Source organism: Manacus candei, unplaced genomic scaffold (genome assembly GCF_025592945.1).
Source record: "Manacus candei isolate 608988 ecotype Guabito, Panama unplaced genomic scaffold, ASM2559294v1 h1tg000089l, whole genome shotgun sequence".
Classification (NCBI taxonomy): Eukaryota; Metazoa; Chordata; class Aves; order Passeriformes; family Pipridae; genus Manacus; species Manacus candei.
Window position 1 is genome coordinate 3,417,061 of NW_026138137.1, and position 16,271 is coordinate 3,433,331.

At 39.4% G+C, this 16,271-nt stretch overlaps 1 protein-coding gene across 1 annotated transcript in view; it reads right to left on the reverse strand.

The window, feature by feature from the left end:
• The window catches only part of DPP6 (dipeptidyl peptidase like 6), a 250,407-nt gene that overhangs the window by 186,573 nt on the left and 47,563 nt on the right, over positions 1 to 16,271 (reverse strand). The window lies entirely within an intron of this gene.

Here is a 16,271-nt window from a genome sequence, read left to right on the forward strand (position 1 = left end):
AAAAGCCATAGTCCTTTGGGTTCTCTGCTCACATACAGCGAAAAAGAAATAATCTCCCACTATAGTTTTTGGGCAGGGGAGCAGCCTTGAAGGTGAGCCTAACACATGAGAGGTTTGCTGGGCAGGGCATAGAGAAAGGGTGCAGCTCCCCTTCTTTCTGCTCAGCAGGACATGCCAGAGCTCACCCATGACACACCAACCTGCCTGCTCAGCTCTCACTTCCAGCAATGCCTCCTCTGAAGCCATGCCAGATAACGAAACACATTTTCCTGTGCTGCAGCTGGTCTTGCATCCACGCCCAGGGGCAGCACATCTGCCTTATGAGCGGCAAGGGGGGAGGCAAGAACACAATTTCAAGTGAGAGGAGCAGGAGGTAACAGCTAATCAACCGTTTCCATCACCTTCTCAGGACAGGAGCATTTGAACTTGTCTGGAAGAGCAGCATTGGCTGTGTTGTCTGTTATCTGCTGCTCTGCACAGGTAGATGTAATGTCTGTATATTTTATTAGCTCCTGTTATGCTGCATGAATGGAAGCCAAATACATTCCAGCTTACTACTTTCACCATCAATTATTAAAACATTTGTTGCAGAGGGAAGAAAAATCCTGTTTCCCTCTGCAGCTTCTGGGATCATTGTAGCAGTCACAGCAAACTGCCTGAGCATCTTTCACGGAGTCTGATTTGGCAAAGACCACTGCCATGGGTGGACACAGAATCCAGCAAGAGGTGGGGATGCTTGGCCTGCCTGATAATGGGGACGCACTTGGAATCAGCCTCTGGAAAAACGCTTCCCATGTCCATTAAGGATGACATTTACCTTAGTCCAGATGGCACTCATCACCCTCTGTGCACCATTTAAGCCCTGAGCTGAGAGGGATGGTGTGTGGCGTGTGGGGATGATGTGTGCAGTTCCAAACTGCAAGTGTAAGCCATATGTGCATTTTTATTTTTTTTTTTATCTGAAGGGAAATGTGGGCAATTAAGCAAAGGAATAGAAAATAGGTAACTTCAAAAAAAAAGTAAAACACAACCCTATTATAGCTACATTTTGCTTGTCTGTCAATCTTTTAAGTAACTGTACAGTGTGCCTCAGAGCATTGTAGACTTCTTCATATAAATACAAATTTAACTCTGTATATTATGGGCAGCTCCTAAAATCAGGAACTGTATATAATACTTTATTAAATCCTTTTGATACCAAATGCTGTCATTAATGCATTATCCTGCACGATGGCTTTTCTGCCTCCTTTCTTATAGGATGCTCTCCTACATCCACAAGGAAAATACTGCCAGGTAGGTGCAGTGGTTTCCTTTGACCCCAAATGCCCATATAGGCTCAGCTGTAGATGAACTCAGGAAGAGTATTTAATGGGATGCCTTCTTCTAGTAGGAAAACCATTTAAAGTTGTTCTGAAGTCCCATGTGCTTCAGTGGGATGCAGATACGAGTGCCTAGGCACTTCATAGACATTTTGGTATATGACTTACCAACATAAACACTTGTTCTGCAGAGAAATACCCAAGATACAATGGAGGTGTCTACAACAGGGATATCCCTCCCCTTGTGGGAGGATTCCCACCCTTTGTACAAACTCCTGCGTCACCTCCTAGCAGCACCCAGCCCTCTGTGCATACTGTGGGGAGCTGAACCCCAGCTCATGGGTGTCTGTTCTCAAAGTGGATCTGGCCCTTAATCAGGAAAAGAAATGAAATATTATGGTGTTTCACACGCTAATGACTCGAGAATATAAACTATATTTGACACAGTATATTAAAGATCTTATAAAACTTCATCACCATGGCAGAATATGCCATGTTTTCCTGTTTTCTAATAAATCAGATTAAAAAAATGCCACAATATAACCATTAGATGAGAAGATTATCAGGAGTGTAAAAATGAGAAAAACAGGCTGCTACCACACACCTTGGAAGAAAAAAACACAACAAGCTGTTTACAAGGTTGGGATAGAAAACAGAAACTCTAATTAAATTTTGATATGATTGATGCTGTAGATTTAACCACTCCATTACTGAAGGCAAATGATGTTTCCTTTCCTTGCTTTAGGCTGCATCTCAAGGGGGTGTATAAATAGTTAAACGGCTATATCAGAATTCATCAGTTTTTAGAGAAAAATTAAACCTCAACATTGATATCTGTGATATAATGACTTAGAAGTCAGTGCATAATTAATCTTGGTATTAACTGGATACCTTTGTGGTATATGATTTATTATGGGTTATTAATCTAACTTCTTCTATGGATATTACCTCATGCACACACAATCTAATAACTTTTAATGCAGTAGCAGGTGCTACCTCATAAAAAAAGACAGTAACATATTTGGAAAAAATACTATTATATCAACGATCATACTCCATTTTCACCTCTCTACTGGACTTAGTGATTGAAAACTAAACCTGAAATAGAGATCTTATACTTTCATCTTCAACCTTATTGTCCCTTTCATAATGCATTTTTCTTATTTCAAAACCATACCTATAGTTTCATGTACCTATACCCTTCTTAAATGTATCTGTTTCCAGGGGGCATAACATATAATATCCTCTATTCTTGTCTCTGTTTATATCAGGAGTTCTCCACAAGGATTAAGTATTTCAAGAGGCAGCTGAGTCAGCTTAACTAAAAAGGCTCTTTTGGATGATTCTGTGATATGTTGTAGGATACAACCATTAGTTTATTTAGGTTTGTATCTCTAAATTGTCTTTCTCCCCGCATGCATGCAAGATACTATGAAACAGATGGTTCCTTACTCATCAAAGCAGCTATCAGAGATGCAGTCCCTGAGATAGCTAGAGAGGCTCCTACTTGTCTTTGAGGAATGTTTCCAGATAGAACTAAAAGGGAAAGCCCAGCACACATCAAATAATTTGAAAAATGCTCGAAAATAAATGCAAAAAAAGGTGTTCCTGCAGCAGCTGACAAAGATATGGGGGAATCAAATGTAATAACCATAATTGACCACAATTGAAACATAACTGTTCGAAAAGGACATTTCCTATACTAACATCACTTCTTTACTCCTTTCTCAGATATTATTGCTTCTCAGACCATTTATAGACTTCTCTAAATTCAGCCAGCCTCCCAGTGAGGTAAGGGAATGATTCAATAAATTAATAATTACCAGAATTTGCTGAGGCTTCTAAAGAAGATGGTGATGTTTGGGCTGGCATTGCATGGGGAGGGTGAGATGCAGGCAGTATACTCATATACACAGGCATTAGACATACTCATATACTCACCACAAATAAAAGAGAATTTACCATTAGTGACTATCACTCTGCTTAATAACCAGATTTTCAAATTCTCTTCAGTCTTGGTAGTGGATGCTGAAAGTTTTCATCAAAACTATGGCCTCTCTGTGTTACAAATGGTCATAACATAACTTGTAAAGAGCTTAATTAAAAGAGGCAGTATTGAATCTAAAGGTTCTGTCACTGCTGTCAACCTGAAATGTTTTATCATCATTAGGATACCCCTGAGACAGCCAGCAGATGAAAACCATGGCATTCCCTGAAATGTTTAAGGTGCTTCTACCAACCCTGTTCATAAGAAAATGCTTTTGGAGTCTCCCTCTACATATTGACACAATGTCAATGAGTTAATTTGTTAATATGAACTAAATTCATGTGAATGAATTAGGATCTATTTCAAGAAGCTCTGTCTTCTGCTACCTAATCCTGTCTCAAGGCAATGCCCTGCAGCAGATTCACAGCTAAAACTTCAGTATTCTGGCCACAGTAAAAAGCAGCTATGCTCACCATATGTTTACTGGTAAAAATAAGATCCTTGCATAGATGTGATGGATATCTCCTTTGAAGCAGGCAATGAGCCACCACAGGGATGCAGGAGTTGGTAGCAGCCAGTACAGCACCAAGGTCCAAGCAGGTGGCAGCACCTGCCAGAGCGACGATGCTCATTGCTCCCCTCCTTAGCTGCGTGTGTTCACACACAAAAACTAGGCTCTGTGTCCCAAAGTTACTCTTTCAGATGAAAAGCCACTAGCTTTCCAAATTGCTGTAAAGTCCTAAGCCAGCTCCATGCTAAGGTAACAGCTGTTTGCACATGATGCCCTTAGAAAGGGGCTTGCTGTGCTGTCACTGCGAATAACGGAAAATTGCTTTAGTTTGGTCTTCTGTAATCATTCCCAGCAATGCTCCAGAGTTTAAAGATCTAATCCTGTTTGTAAAATTCAATTAGACTTCACAAAAAAAAAAAAAGTCATAAAATTTTAGATAAACAGATCTTAGCTAAGTACAAAGCTGCACCGCTGCTCCAGTGAATTTCAGGATTAAAGAAAATCAATATAGTGTCATATTCCTGTAAAATATTATCTGCAGTATAGTTTGTTTTCTCATTTGGGCATAAAGTTAAAACTGAAGTCCAGTTTTCACTGACTGCTTATATGATATAAACATTAAATAAAATAGTAAAAGGAAAATCATCTTCCATAAATGCATGTTTCTTTTTAGAATAGGTGGCCAAGTAATGCCCTGACTTTTGAAGAGACGCAAGAGGCAGAAGCCCTGGGTCTGAGCACACACCCAAAGGGGAGGCAGCACAGCAGCACTTGCCATTTATTAATCTAACATAGCAGAAAACTGTCATTTGCAATCAAATAAAAATTAGTCAAGCTATATTTTCACATGCTATCTTTCCCTGTTTTTTTCTGCTTTCAGGGATAGCTCAGTGGAGGGGGAGAGAAGAAGTTGTGGGGGAAGGATAGAGAACTAAAGATTGCAGATGTTCCTCTGACTGATGGCATCTTACAACCCCCAAGTGCAGAATTGCACAACTGGGTTTTGCTTTCTCTTCTAAAGCAGGCTCTTGTAAGCCTTTACATTAATAAATGTTAATTTTATCCCACTGTGTCTACAAGGTGATTTTCAAATTCCTGTTGATTTACTAAAGAAGTTGGGTGTTCAGCACTTGTAAAAACACGGCTGTTTCGATAGACACCTTCAGACAGATTGAGGTATTTAACCTGAAGAGTCAACATTTGCAGTTCTCCAGCAGGATTAGTTGGGCTTTCCGGGCAAATTTCTACTTCATCAACTGGATATTGTTCTAACCTGGATCCTTGACTGGCCCCTATCCAGGTGACTGTATGAAGAAACTAAGCATGGCTTGGGCCAGGCAGGAGGACTCAGTTGTTCTTACCATAACAACTCCTTGGTGTGGCTTTGATTTGTGCCACAAGCAAAAAAAATCCAAAAAACCCCAAACAAAACAAAATAATAATAAAAAAAAAATCCCAAAGGAAAGTTTTGAGTTCAGCCCAAGAGCATCAAGTGTCCAACTGAAGCTGCAGCCCAACAGAGCTGAACAGGGTGAAGGTGTCAGAGTGTGTCCTGTTGCCACTGAATGGGCCATTGCAGTGTTTAGTTTATTGGTAGAGATGTCAGGTTTCTGCAAACTCAGGAACAAATCCTTAATGATTCAAGGAGAAAGGAAGAAGCTCTTTTACATTTATATTACATTGAACTCTTGCTGTTTCTGGGATGCATGCTTTTCCAGAATCAATGTGGACTTTATTCCCAGAATAATCTGATAAATTCCTAAAGAACTGATAAGAAAATCTCAGGGAAAAGAAGGTAAAACAGCCTTTTTCTTCTCAAATATTTAAGAGCTGGAACCTATAAAGAATTGTTGAAGATCTGCCAACATTTCCAATGATTTTCAAAGTCATTCCATTTTTAGTTGCTCCAGAACTGCTGATATCAGCAAGCATGCCCTTCTAAATAATTTATTGGCATTTCTACATAAATTAGATACTTAAAGGTGAAGATGCCATGAACCTTATGGAGGCTGAGTGCTCACTACATGGACTATAATTCATCAACCCAACAGACAGATTTCCAAACTGGCTTAAACCCCAGCAGGCTCACGGCTTGGAAATAGTTCAAGGACTCCAGAGATTGCAATACGTTCTTGAAATGTCACTTGCAGTAAAAGCACATTCTACACAAAAATAAATCACCATAAAATAAGGTAGAAACCTCAGCGAGCTATAAATTGATCATTTAAATCACATGTTAGTTACTGCTCACAAAAATAAGCAATGCAAAAAACCACATTTACTTCAGCTAAGGACAATGTATTAAAAAAGACAGGGCAGTTTACAAGGCAGAGCCATCAGCTCAAACATGTAACTGTGTAAAGAAATTCTTCAGTAATACACTTTAATCCTATTTCTAAATTCACCATGGACTTTTTTTTTGCCAAAAAAACTATATCATAACAGATGACTGGTTTGCAGGATTTGGCTACTGGAAAATGTTATGTTGGTATTTTACTCTGTAACTGCTCTACTTATAAAGCCTCTGGTCAGCTCAGAAGGAAGCAATCTGAAGAAGAGGATGAATGATATTCCATGAAGAATGTTGAGGATGAGAAACTGGTGAAAAAACCAGTATGGAGAGATCAAAATCTTAAATCTCCATAATTTGTTTTTAAATGAAGAAGGAAAAAAAAAATCAAAGAAGGTCCCATCCTGGCTAGAGAATCACTGCAGCCAAGGATGTGTGGGCACGGTTAGGATGGATCCATCTTTTAAATGGATCCCTGAAATACATTGCTGTGAGGGGGTGATAAATGCCAGTGATGAATTAAATGCTAAAGGGGATGGAAAAGTGATAAAAACAGTATTTTCATCAGAAACCATGAGAATAGGAGTGGCAAAGTCACTACTTGAGATAGAAGATAACAAGATAGAACAAGACTGAAAATGGAAATAAGCAGGACAATCAGTGCTTGTATCTCTTGTGATTAATTTCCAAAGAGTAAAAAGAAAATACCATTAGTAGCTCAAAAGAGTTATGGAATCAATAGTGATGGCCCAAAAGTCATGGAAAGACTGAGCTACATCAGGTGAAGCGTGGAGGAAGCTGCTGACAGCAGAGATAACAAGTGAGTGTCAGTGAAGGTCATTCCATCTCCCTGATCTCTGGGTGACTGACCCCAAGCCACCAAGAGAAGGGACAGCAGCGCTCAGCCCTCCCTGTATGAACACAGAGGCAGGGGAAAGGACTCCTGCTTGAATACAAATCCTGGTTGCATTTATTAAATGGGCTGATGCTCTCATCATTGGGAATTCACAGTAATGGACACAAAGGAAAACGCCAGCATAGTGAACTTTTCAGCTATCAGCCAAATAGTTCTCTACAAGTGATTTTTTGATCTAGTTCATAGCACAAACTCAGATTATGTGGGAGTCCAAACAAAACGAACAAACTAAATGGATGATGATCAATGAAAATTTCGAGCATAAAAAGAATTAGTGAATTCTGGGGTTTTTATCTATTTATTCTTGAAAATGGGTGGATCATAAATGTTTCATTGCCTGTTTTTACTCAATTACTACAAAAAAAAAATTAGACACTTGTGTCCTTGTTGCAAACTCTGAGCTTTGCCTTGCTCCCTAGCTCTGTGTTCTTTTCAGTATTTGGTTTTGACTCTGACAAATCAGCTCTCCTGGTACTATCCAGATTATGATTTTGAGACCGAACAGAAAACAAGACATGGCATCATCTTCCTTGTGAGAAGAGATGCAGCAAATTAGTCAATCAGAATTCAGTCACTATAACGATTTAAACCATGCCTGACTACCTACCTCACTACTTGCCATTCCTAACATTACTGCCTGTTTAAGATGAGACACCCAGAGGAAATTGGGTCCTGCTCTCACATTTACACAACACCATTACTTTTTCTTAACGACGAACACGCCCTGTTTAATAAAACCCTGGCATCAACTTTATTACATCCTGCATTGCTAATGATTTGGTAGTCACCTAATGCATTAATCTTGATTCATGGCTCACTTGAAATATTTATATAGTACAAAATGCTTAAGCGAAGGTCAGCTGCATACAAAGCTCCAAAGAACAAATTGTTTTGTGTTGTCTCTGCCTCCTCCTGAGAGGAGCATGCCTTCACCCACCCTGGGCTAGCCCTGGTTGTGCCCCCACACATCTCACTCCGGGGCTCCCATACAGACTGGTCTGTTCCTCTTCCCCCGCTACTTCCCCAAATCAACCGAGTGCCAAAATTCCATACTCTGCATCCACTCCACATTAAAAAAGACTGAGGCCCTTATGTCAGGTAACTAAAATTCCCTAAAAGAAACACCATCATTTGAGGACACCCAAGAACCAACTTCAAAAGGATGAAGCAGAAGCCCCTGTTAGTAGAATATTAACAAATATGTTGATATAGACAAGTTGAGAATTGCTGAACATGAAGCACATCAAAAGATACATGGAAACAGTTGAAAAGCACAGAACGGTCCCTACAATATCAGTAGGCACCAGTGACCCTGGCAGGGAGGTAGGAGCTGAGTTTAGGAGATGGTCCAGAAGCTGTGGGCAGCAAAATGAGCCATATGGCAACAAGCATAAGATTTTATTACTGAAGAAAGAACTTTATTTTCACTGCTTTTTACATTCATAAAGGAACAAATGCTTTCAAATGGTTTCATCGTGATGCCTCTGACATTAAAAGTACGTGCTGGCCCAGGGAAATTCAAGCTATAGGACATAATGCAGATGCCATAGGACTATGGGATCTAGAATAAAGGCAGAGAGATGAATCTCTGAAATAACTAGATAGGCCTTTAGAATCATAGAATCATTAAGGCTGGAAAAGACCTTTAAGATCATCAAGTCCAACCTTCGACCAAATACCACCGTGCCCACTAAACTATATCATGAAATGTCATGTCTACTCGTTTTTTGAACACTTTCAGAGATGCTGAATGTACTTTCTCTAAGCATAAAAGCATTACACTGAATCCCAAACATAACTGCTTCTGTCAGCCTGTTCCCAAGCCATAGGAGACAGGGTAGACAACACAATTCCACAGGCTGCTAAGCCTGTAACCAGTTTTTAGTTTCTTTTCCAGTCTATACCTCAAAGCACATAGGAAATGTCAGTACTGTAGCACTCACTTTATGTGCTAATTCTGCATGTGGTTTGTGGTTTTCTACTGGAGCATTTTAACATGGGCTGTTGTCTACAAGATGTTTTTGAGGCTCAGAGTTATCCATGAAAGCTGGGGTTGGTGAGGAAGAGTCCGACAAAACCCTCTTCTCCCCTACACTTTTTTCTCTTTGCACTGTTTTTTGCTCCCTGTCTAGTGACATGAATCATGGAACAGAAGGAACAGTTTAATCAATAAAGTGTTTAATTGCTAAAAATTATTTCACAACCACAAATTTACAGCCAAGAGACCACATTATCTGTCACTGAAGATGCATTATGAGGGATAAACAAAGAGGTTTAAGTGTCATTAACAAAACAATAATAAAATAACCAATAAAAATTGAAAATATGACTTAGTGAGAGGATATAAACATAACACAGTGAAGTTCCCAAGATGGGATCATATTGCATTACAGATAATTCCATCTAATGTGGTTTAAAATGGCAAGCTGCATTTGTATTTTAAGGTGCGCAGACATATTTATTATGAGCAGCCACTTTACTCTACTGCTTCATGAATTCAAGGAAAAATGCAACTTCCATCAAATTGAATTGCATTAAGTGGTCACTGCACCTTAAGAGAACAGATTCTATTGCTCTCAAGTGGAAACAAATCCGAGAACAGGAATTTCTAACTATTAGACATTGTGTCATACAGCAATGACTAAAGTGAATCAGTGTTTCAGTTCTGATCCTTTATATGCAACACTTCCTTGAATACTTACTCACTTTGCTAGGAAGTGATATGTAAAGAGCCCAGTAAAATCATTTGCCTCAGCACTTCTGTTGTAATTAAATGCAGTCACATGTTGGCACAAGTAATGACCACCATCTGCTCAAATCCATGGCTAGTCTGTCCTTCACCACAAATCATGAATTTCCACATGTCCAGCAAAATACCCATTACCAGCTGATTCTCCAAAGCACCATATGAATAATCTGAATATGCAACATGCTTGTTACAGATGAGTGCTAATATATTTCACCTCTAAAAACACTCATCCAGTTCTGGATGCTTCAATACTGATAACATTAAAAGCTTAAAAGAAAATATACTAAATGACCTGGGTTGCAAAGTCAGGTCTCAGGAATTAGATAAAGCCAAGACTTATGTTGTCTCTTCAAGCTGTAAGCACTTGCATACAAGACCATATCCTGGGTTTATTTCACACTCTGCGTGTGCCCAATGCTAATATTTCCCTGATTATTTTTATTTCATGAGTACTTTTTGCTACTCACCACTCAAATCTCATTACATTAAAAGATTATTAACTCCCTTTAAAGTTTTCTGTTAGCATTTCTACACCCTCAAATGATGTCTGAGTACTTTGTGAAGTCTATGCCCTCCCACTGCTCACATGGGTGGATTTGCATATGTTCTGCAGCAAACAGCCTCCAGGACAAAGTTCAGTGCTTCAGCAGTGCTTCAAGCTCTCATTCCTGTCTGGAAGGACTGGGAATAGCTCTGTCATCAGCCTGCTAATAAATAACTGGACATCACCTCTTCTAAGACTTGCAGTCATTAAGGTTATACTGTTGGTGTCAATGTTGACAGGCCACGTATCAGCTGTGGATGTAGGTGTGAACAGTACACTTGTCAGCCTGCTTTTCACCAAGGAGAACAGGCACAGTCTAAAACCACATCAGTCTGAACCCATCAGGCTTTACTCACCAAATTTTTCTTCCCAACAATTTTTTGAAAGAAGTGAGAATTATTATTTTTAGAAATGTAGAATCAAGGTCTGGACAGATAAACATCCAAATTTACTTCTAATTCGAGATGACTAATGCAACATTCACTATGTCAGCCTCAACTTCTGCAACCAATCTTGAAGACATCTTATTTTACTACACAAGCTCTGCTTAATCTCTGAAGTCATCAAGCCTGGAATATGAGTAGGATAGAGGGTCCAGTGAAAAAAAACACCTGGGGGTGAACATTATAGACTGAGCAACGATACCTGTGTATGTAAGAGACATGTCATATCTGCATGAAGCCTGATTCTGCTGATCAATTTGCAGGCAACTTCTAAGTGAACACTGCTAATGAATGGGAGTGTCTCTCATGCTCCTGATTCTTCTCTTTTTTTGCTTTTATAGACCTTTGATGAACAGAGAAAGATTTCCTGGTAGTTCTCTAGGAGCAATGGCCACACATTGCTACATGAGGAATTCTGATAAGACATTAAAAAAAATCATAATAGGAGTAGTAAAGCATTGGAACAAGGGCTGGAGAGGCTGTGTCATCTCTACACATGAAGAATTTGACAGCTGGACTGCGTGAGGCCCAGAGTGACCTGATATAACTGCAATCCAGCCCTTCCTGTTGTGGGTTTGGGCTGCCTTATTGCAGCAGCACCTCCCACCTAAGAGTTTTTCTGTGACTGTCCTTCTGTGATGTCTCCACACAGCTTATTCTACATAGTGGGGTGCATCCCACTGCACTATGGACATGTTCATTGCTCAAATGAGAAGGAAATAAATGGAGCACATTCCTGACTCACTTCATTTTGAGGATACCATTTGTACAATCATACTCATATATGATCGGTTATTTATGCATGACCCCTTCTAAGTCTCCCCGTGACTGAGCAAGCATCACACAAATATATAGTCCCAGTGAGGTGCCACAGTTTGGTTGAGGCAATTAGATCATCATTACTGGAAATAGTAGTGAGCTATATACTGTCTGACATAAGTAAATTCAAGGGAATGAAATACCTCGTTCCAAATTATAGTATCATCCATCTAGACTTTCTGATAGTCCTGAAAGACAGATGGTCTAGCAAATGGCTATAATCATCATATGGGTACAGTTTAACTCCATAAGACATGTTAAAACAGCAATATTTGCAGAAATATCAACCTGCAGAAGTGAATGGGGCCTTCTGATTGGGTGGGTTCAGTGAAACACGATGGTAAAATTTCAGAGGATATTTCCTTCAGATATTCTTCCCTTTCAAAAACTAATTTCACAAAGAACTCTAAGATGACCAAAATTAACTGATATATCATTAGTAATAATGAATATGTCAAGCTCCAACTTCATGATCCTTGCTTTGAAACAACTCTTCTCTGAGACAGTTGAAAGATCTTCCAAGGTAGGAAAAACACAAGATCACAAGTGCCTCAGCAAACAATGTTGAAAAACTACACCTTGTTCAATAGAAAAGGCCAGAGCCTCTGTTTCTGAGGCCAAATGCCACAGCAGCTCCTCAAAACATGATGGTCTTTTTTGGAAAGGTCACAGGCCGCCCTTCTTCCCCAAACTGTGCCTCTGGTGTTCCTGGGAGTGTACTGACTGCCATGGGACAAAGTGCTGAGGAGTAGCAACTCCTACAACAAATAATCCCAATTAGTTCTCAAAACAGGAACCTCTGTACCATACTCATTTTAAAGAAGAGGAGTTTCTGGAAGCACATACTGTCTCAAAAAACAAAAAAAAAAAAAGAAAAAAAAAGAAAAAAAAAGAAAGCTAAGAAGTTAATCCTGACATGATTTATAACCCATTTCATCTCATGCAATACTTCAGTTGTTCCCTGTGTCATGGCCTGATCCTGTAGTCCTTTCTCCTCTAAGTCACCCTGTTTTTAGAAAAGGGAGAAAGGTCTGCAGGATTAGGTCCTGAACTCCAACCAATATTCTCCTCAAAGGAAAATGATGCATTCTGCCTGCTCAGAATTGCCATGAGAGTAGGTGGCACAGGGAAATGTAATATTTATTTGGTAAATAAGTTTAAGTTATACTGCTTCACTTTTTTCACTTGAAGAGAGCAGAGAGTTTCCTTCTCCCAGGTTTATTGGATTCAGTAAGTCACCCATGAATAGAGCATGTGGGGATGGGATGCAGAGTATCTGTGGAAAGATCCATGCAACACACACAGATGGGATTAGACTACTCATTCCCTAGATGTAATTGCAGTTTCACAGAAATTCTGCTAAAAACACATTTATTTGGCAGTAAATAAGATGACTAATTGCAAAGGATATCTGCACATAAATTCCAGAGTGAAATTTCTGGCACATTTCTAATTGTCATATAAAAGAAAATGACACACTCTCTACTCATTTTTCCTAATTAAATGCAAAATATGAAGTTATTCCTACTAGTCTTATTGATGGAGATGAAGGCTATTTCTGTTTAACCATGAAATGCAGCATATGGTTCCCTGATTATTGATACACTATGCAGCAGAAGTCCTGGGCAGATGATTTCAGGGGATGATCTGACCATGCCTGCTGCTGAGATCCACAGAGATGCTTTCAATCCAGATTTGAAAATTGTTCTGTATAGAGTTCTGTGAAGGATACGTGGCCCTAAATTAATGACTACTGTATCAGGGCTGTTTGTTTGGGTTTTTTTCTCCGAAGTTCTCTAAATAAAGTGTCACATAAAATTCAGACACAAACTTTGCATGATAATCGAGGCATTAGAACAATTGTTGCTTGCCTGTGACTTGTTTATAAGAAAAGGCTCTTACAAACACCCAGTACCCAAAGTAACATGAGATATAGTTGGCAGAAGAAGATGAACTCAGATCTTATCTATCCTAAGCCAATGACAATATTGACTCTTTATATAGGATTTCTAATACTGGAAAGAAGGTTAAGAGAAATTATGTGAAAATCATTTGCTGACAGCTTTGAATAATGAAGAAAAAAATTCCTTTAAAATAGCACTCAATGTAAGATATGCCAGTAAATGCAACATTAAACAAAGCCAGCCCTGCAACAGCAGTACAAGTCTAGCACAGACCAGACATGTTTCAGTAGTGCAGTGGGAATTAAATGTTGCTGCCTTTATCTGTACACACAAGAAGAGCTCTGTCATTCTGTCCACATAATGGGATGCAAAATATGCCAGTTTATTAATTGCTTAACATCTACCAAACAGCACAGTATTTCCCAAATGGGAAAACACATGCTAAGAGGGGAAAAAAACCCCAAACCCCACAACCAAGCTATAATTTAAAGTGTGACAATTCTCAGCACTGGACATAAAAGGGATTCAGTAGGAATGCAGTTGGTTGAACACCGTCACTTGCCCTGACTGTGAGCCCTTCTTTATGCATGAGGATTTTGAAGTCTAATGAGTATGCACAGAGCATTCCCACTGATTCACCACCACAGAGAAGAGATTTGGCTGGGATTTCATCCAGAAAACAGCTAAGAAAATAACAAAACACAGGTATGGAAAAATCTCTGCTATGCTCCAGGATTCTACCTTCCCTCTATAACAGAGCTAGCTCGTATGACTACAGCTATTTTCCTTGCTTTGCTGCACATAAACCCTCTCTAAAGCACATTTCTGACAGTTTTCCCTTAGGAAATTCTCCCATACACAAGGAAAATATGCTGCAAGCCAGGGCTCTCACTTGCAAATCTCATACATTGAACTCATCTGCTCTGCACAGGAAACTCAAATGTCAATATCACGGTCAAAAAAAAAAGCCAGAGAAGCACCATTCTCCTTTTTTTGTTGTTGTTGTTGGTTTTTATTTGTTTGTTTGGGGTTTTTTTGATAATTGAGCTCTGCCAACCCTTCAGTAATCAAAGATCATCAGTCAGATTCATACATACACCAAATTATGAAAAGCCATGGATATTTTCAAGTAAGAAATCTAAAATGTAACATTAGCATTCTGGATTTGATCTTTCCAACACATTAATTTCAAGGTCTTTTTTTTTCACTTGACTGCTCCAAGTAGAGGTTTGCATGTGGCCACTTGCCTCCTGGAGCAGGGCCACAAAACGAAATGCCAAGTATTGTGAGAACTGTGATAAAAACTGCAGCTTACAACCCAGCTAAGCCTCCTCCTCCACTCATGCTTTGCCAGAGGGAGACAGGTGAGCCCCAGATCTGCCGCTCTCCAATTCTCATGTGAAACTGGTGGACATGCTGGTGGTTACAGAGCACTCCTGACAGTGGGAGAGAAGGCTACAGCATTTGTAGAAGCAGTGTGTGGTCAGGATTTTGATGGGATGGGTCAGGAACACAAGCAACAGGGAACTCATGAGGAACAGACCACACATGGACTGGTGAGAACTCAACGTTTTACTGTCTTTCCATCTTCATGAACACATCTCAGCACCAGGCCATTGACTCATCAGTGCCAAACACAAAATTTCGGATCAGGAGATCCACGTACTGATCATGGTTACAGTGACAGTCCTGAGATGCTGGCTACCCCTGGAAATTTTAAAGTCAAAACCAGTCTCTTGAGCTCAGAGATATTAATCTCCTTTCATTTTCTGTCGCTTAAGGAGTGTCAGCACAGATAGGACTGCAGGACACAAACCTCAGATGTTATTTAAATATATCAGTTTCGGGGAAAACATCAGCAAGATATAGCAACAATATGAGTAGCTCTATCAGCCAGAAACATTTTATATCTAAACCTCAAATTCTCTAGAGAAATCTTCAGACTCAAAAAGCAGTAAACCACTGTATAATTCATCTTCATAATCTTGATGTGTGGTTCTTATCACTGACATACTACTACACTCCTGGTTTTTATTGTAGTCTGACTCCTGTTAAAGGTGTCCATTTGGCCTTATTGAGGTATAATGCAATAAAACCACCTTTTCCTGTTTATTTCTTTTGGAGTCAGTGAGGGACTCAGTGGCATTTTCCTGATGGGACGTTAAAAGCTAGACCTTACATTTGTTTCAGCAGTGTAAATCTACTGCAATACCACTGATTTCAGTGACAAAAATATGTGGTTACATCTAGAGAAAACTGTATTTATTTGGTGGTACAAGCCCTTCATATATAGCTGGAAACCAGGAAAGAATTTTGAGAAAACAAAGCTGTGCATTTGTCTTTTTTTTACTCTTCTGCAACTATCTGCTAGTGCCTGAGACAAGGCACTAGACTAGATGGATCTTCTCTCTACCTTCCTAAGGTCATTCCTATGTTCTTTTTTAGAGCAAAACCTTCAGAAGTGCACCTAGCCTACTCATCTACCCTATAGAATTGCACCTCAGAATCCACTTCTTTAATTACATAAAATATTTGGGTCTTCTTGTTCAAGTGGAGATGTAAATAATGCAGTGTATAATACATTTTAAAAATCACCTGGTATTGAATAAACCATTTAATTTAACTTGGTTAATTTGGAATCAATATTATAATTAATTCTGTACTTCATTTATCTTTTGAAGTGGCAGAACAAACTAGTTTGTGTCAGTTCAGCCTTGCTGGAGTGTGTGAAATGCTGGGGCTGTATTCCCCCTTACCCCTGCTAAGTAAGACTTATCAGCAGGTTCCCT